Source organism: Eubalaena glacialis, chromosome 2 (assembly GCF_028564815.1).
Source record: "Eubalaena glacialis isolate mEubGla1 chromosome 2, mEubGla1.1.hap2.+ XY, whole genome shotgun sequence".
Taxonomy (NCBI): Eukaryota; Metazoa; Chordata; class Mammalia; order Artiodactyla; family Balaenidae; genus Eubalaena; species Eubalaena glacialis.
Genome location: NC_083717.1, coordinates 3899431 through 3904903, shown reverse-complemented (window position 1 = coordinate 3904903; position 5473 = coordinate 3899431). Strand labels below are relative to the sequence as shown.

Genomic DNA, 5473 nt, shown 5'->3' with positions numbered 1-5473 from the left:
CTAAACTTACAACATGACCTTATTGAGAGGAAGAGGGGTTGTGTCTATGTGTTGATGGTGGTGAAAGAGGGTTCAATCCTCATCTTCCACAGGATGAGACAACTGGCACCACTTAACCATGACTAATCAATAAGTAGCCGAGATTTGGAGATGAAACAAAATGAAAGTGGCTGCTTCTGGAGAGTGGGAAAGAGGTGAAGTGGGGCAGGGGACCGCTGTTTTGTTTGGGGTGGAAGGAACCTCTGTTTTTGAAACAAGTTTTCTAGAGCGTGTTTGACTTTTCAGGGCTCAGTTTGTATCCTGTTGTAGGGTGGCTCTCCTCCAAGGATGGCTTCAGAAGCATGTCCCAGGTTCTTGACCCAACCTAGAATTCAACTTGCCCATTTGTAGAAAAACACTTGAAAACCTCGAGGTGACTCTTAGGCCTCTTGTTCTGTAATTCTGAGATGCCAAGTAATCTCGTCTAGAGTTATAACATCTGGTGCTCTCTTCAGCAGTACACATGCTAAAAATTAGAACAAAACAACAAAGATTAAGTAACATGGCCCCTGCACAAGGATAACGCACAAATTCGTGGAGCTGTTGCCTACTTTTAATTAAATGTCCTCTGAGTTCAAAAAAATATATATGTAGATCACATCTGAAAGGTTTGTTTATTTTAAATTAAGTCTTCAGGGACTTCCATGGTGGTCCAGTGGTTAAGACTCTGCGCCCCCAAGGCTGGGGGCCTGGGGTTTGGTCCCTGGTTGGGGAACTAGATCCCACATGCATGCCGCAACTAAGAGTTTGCATGCTGCAAAAGAAAGAAAGAAATTAAGCCTTCCTAATCACTGACTTTATATGGAAATAAATCCACAGGTCTCTCAAACTGAAGTAAGCAGTTCTTGAAAGTACTTTTTTTTTTTTTTTTTTTTTGGCTGCACAGCGCTGCTTGCGGGATCTCAGTTCTCCGACTGGGGATTGAACCCGGGCCTCAGCAGTGAAAGCGCCAAGTCCTAACCACTGGACCGCCAGGCAATTCCCAGAAAGTACTTCTTTCTTCATTAAATGAATGCTTCCAAATTTTGAAGATTTAGAAGAGAAGTGGATTTTTAAAAATTGTGGTAAAATACACATAAAATAAAATTTACCATCTTAAGCGTTTTTAAGTGTACAGTTCAGTAGTGTTGGAAGAAAAGTGTTTGGTTTGGGGGTTTTTGTGTGTGTGTGTACACAGAAATCAGCTCAGGACTGGAAATATTTGTGTCATGGTCTACACCAAAATATTTATTTAATGTTCTTCAGTTCATATTAGCTTGATGGAATGATGTTATTAACATTATAAACTTTCAGATGTTTCCACTGTAGGTAAAATCAGAACTGAGGACAAGTATTTAAAATATTCAAGAAATTAACTCATTTTTTTCACCCATTTAACAGTCAAGAGCCATTGGAAATGAAAAATCAAAATACTGTAACTAAATCTGAGAAATCCCAAATAAGTGCCCATTGTTTCTTGAGAGGCAGACAAGACATCACCAGTATGAGTTCCAGGAAACACCCACGTTACCATCTTAGATATATTCTTTTCTTGCCGAATAAAAAGTTAGGCACACAACTTTTCTATACAATAACTGGAATTGTGCACAGCCGCCCTGCATACTGCTCTGAAAATGAACTTTGGTTTTATGCAAATGTAGGCGAATTAGAATGAACAAAAGGCGCACATTTGAAGGCTGAGAACATTCAACTGAAAATGAAAAACGGATTTATCTTCTGATAGAAAACCAGCCGGAAAAATTTTGCAGCAGGCCGGTTGGGGGCCGACCTGAGGCCTCTCAGCAGTCCCCTCTTTGCAAGGCGGCTGCCCACTGGCAAGGACTTTCTAAATGCCCCTGTCAGGGGCCCCGAGGTGGCCCCTCTGCAGGAATAAACAGGAAGAGGCGGGGCCCTCTCTCTGGTGCCGCCGGCCCCGTGGGGGGGAGGGCCAGCTCCTCCCCACACCCACCGCTGGAACCACCTGCTAACCCCAAGGTCCGAGCCGCCTGCTGGACAGCGGGGCCCACAGAGGTCTGACAGGGCTGGGACACTGCTGTAGACCCTTTCTTTTTTTTTAATTTATGTAACTGAAGTATAGTTGATTTACAGTGTTGTGTTAATTTCTGCTGTACAGCAAAGTGACCCCATTACACATATATATATTCTTTTTCATATTCTTTTCCATTACGGTTTATTACAGGATATTGAATATAGTTCCCTGGGCTATATTGTAGGACCTTGTTGTTTATCCATCCTATGTATAGTAGTTTGCATCTACTAACCCCAAACTCCCAATCCATCCCTTCCCCACTGCCCTCCCCCTTGGCAACCACAAGTCTGTGCTCTATGTCTGTGAGTCTGTTTCCATTTCATAGACAGGTTCATTTGTGTCATATTTTAGATTCCACATATAGGTGATATCATATGACATTTGTCTTTGTCTGACTTACTTCACTCAGTATGATCATCTCTAGGTCCATCCATGTTGCTGCTGCAGACCCTTTAAGAGGACTTTCACAGGAGAGGAAGGAGGGCTGGAGACCCCCGCCTAGGAAGCCTGATGAAAGGATGCTTGGTTATTCAGGAATGTTGAGGTCCTGGTTCCTGAGCCTGGACACAGAGGCAACCATTAGAGAGCCTTCCTACTCTGCCCGCCACACACACTCCAGGGTCTGTTTTCACTCTGATGTCTAACAATCGTTCCATTGAGAACTCTGCGGCTGGCAGCTCCACTGCCGTGTCTTCACGGCTGCAGCCTTGGGCCCAGCCCAGAACGAGGCACCTCTACCCTGTCCAATTCACACTTTCTTCTCCACTCTTCCCTCTGTCCCTTTCCCCCAGGAACTCCTTCATCCATCCCTTGGATTTGGATGTTCCCATCGCTCTTCTGGCAGAACATGCCTTCTGACACGTACCCTCATGACTTTAAATATTATCTATATGCTGATAAATCCAAAATCTGCTTTTCCAAGCCTAATTGCTCTCATAAATTCCTAACTCATGTATCCAAATGCTTGCAGGCCATTTGCACTTAAAGACCCCACAGGCACCTGCAATTCAACACGTCCAAAGTGAACTGAAAAAACCCCAGGCATTATGTGCATAAAGTCCACAATTGCTTACTTGAAATCCTTGGGGACAAATGTTTTATGGAATTTTGAGTTCTTCAGAATTTAGAAAAGATAATACATAGTATGTATATAGCAGTACCAGTGAGGTCTAGGCCAGTACCATGGAATCAAACATGATTTTTCTCTTCAGCAAAATGTACCACTATTCACATTCAGCGGAATATGCAAAGGCTAAAAAAAGTGTCATGTCAGTTGAAGTCATGTTTTATTATCAAAAGAGTTGCACCAAACTTACAAAAAACTTGATTTTCAGAGCCTCTTAGCTATTGGAGTTGTGAATACGTGATTATTGAACTTTGTCACATATGACATTAAAGGGCTAATATCCCTAATATACACAGAGCTCTTAGAAATTCACAGGAAAAAGGTGAAAACCCAGGAAGAAAATGGACCAAGGAGGGGACTTCCCTGGTGGTGCAGTGGTTAAGACTCTGCACTCCCACCCAATGCAGGGGGCCCAGGTTCGATCTCTGGTCAGGGAAGTAGATCCCACATGCATGCTGCAACGAAGAGTTCACGTGCCACGGACTTCCCTGGTGGCACAGTGGTTAAGAATCCGCCTGCCAATGCAGGGGACATGGGTTCGAGCCCTGGTCCGGGAAGATCCCACATGCCGCGGAGCAACTAAGCCCGTGTGCCACAACTACTGAGCCTGCGCTCTAGAGCCGGTGAGCCACAACTACTGAAGCCCACGCACCTAGAGCCTGTGCTCCGCAACAAGAGAAGCCACTGCAGTGAGACGCCCATGCACCGCGACGAAGAGTAGCCCCCGCTCGCCGCAACTAGAGAAAGCCCGTGTGCAGCAGTGAAGACCCAATGCAGCCCCAGAATAAATAAATAAATAAATAAATAATTTTTAAAAATGAGTTCACATGCCACAACTAAGACCCGGTGCAACCAAATAAGTAAATAGATAATTAAATATTAAAGAAAAGAAAAGAAAAGAAAATGGACCAAGGACATGAATAGACCATTCAAAGATAACATTTTAAAATGTTCAACCATACTAATTGCAAGTTGCAAAGAAATGCAGATTGCAATAGGAAGATGTTTTCTGCTTATCAGATGAGCATGGATGAAAAATAAGTTAGCAAAAGTATAGAGAAATAGGCACTCACATATATTAGTGAGTTGATATTTGGGAAAACCTTAGGACACTTGCCTAGTAAGCATACAGCAAGCTTCATGTAAATGTTAAATAAATATTGCTGGAAGTTTTTATTGATACAAACTTTTTCAAGACAACTTATCAAAAATCGACATCTATTAAAAATTTATATGTCTATGTCCTAGTCTCCAGAACTTCCAGTTCTAAGAATTTATTCTACCGAAATACACCAATGTGCAAAGATATATTGTGTAGAAAGATGTTCACTGAATCACTGCAGTGATGAAATTTGGAAACAACACCCCTGTCTTCAGTGGTGTGTTTCTTCTGCTCGACAGAGCTGATAGGAAGATCTCAGCATCATATTCAGACACATTAATATCCAGAGGAAGAAGACAGTGTCTTCCTGTGACTCTCTTTTAAGAGTGGAAAAACTTTTCCCGGAAGCTTCACAGCAGACTTTCTCTCCCATCCACTGGGCAGACCTGGGCTACGTGAACATTCCCAAGCCAAAGGGAATGGTATTACTCTATCTTGGGACCCATTTAGGCTCTTAAAAATTAATAAGACTCCCAAAGAGCTTTTTTTCCCCCTTTTGGTTAGCTAAAATGTTTTATTTTTAATTTAATTTTTATTTTATATAGGAGTATATTTTATTTACAATGTTGTGTTTGTTTCAGGTGTACAGCAAAGTGATTCAGTTATACCTACCTACACCTATTCTTTTTCAGAGTCTCTTCCATTATAGGTTATTACAGAATATTGAGTAGAGTTCCCTGTGCTATACAGTAGGTCCTTGTTGATTATCTATTTTATATATATTAGTGTGTATATGTTTATCCCGAACTCCTAATTTATCTCTCTCCCCCAACTTTCCCCTCCAAAGAGCTTTTGTTTATAGGTTATACTGATCAGGAAATTTCTATATAATTATTTATTCACTAAAAAAATAGCAACAATAAACCCATTACGTGTTAACATTAGCTAACATAGCTGTATTTTCCAAAGCGAAAGCATTTTTAAAATAAAAATGTATATTTTTAAGGTGCACAACATGAAAATTTGATGTCTGTATACCTAGTGACATGTGACTACAGGCAAGATAATTCGCATACCTTCTCCTCACATAGTTACCATTTGTGTGTGTGTGTGTGTGTGTGTGCGTGTGTGATGACAGCGCCTGACATCTACTCTCCTAGCACATATTCCATATGTG

At 41.7% G+C, this 5473-nt stretch overlaps 1 pseudogene; it reads left to right on the top strand.

Annotated features, from left to right (window-relative positions):
• Nucleotides 1-481: 481 nt before the first annotated feature.
• On the top strand, nt 482-594 carry LOC133086121 (U6 spliceosomal RNA; annotated as a pseudogene).
• The last annotated feature ends 4879 nt before the right edge of the window (nt 595-5473 follow it).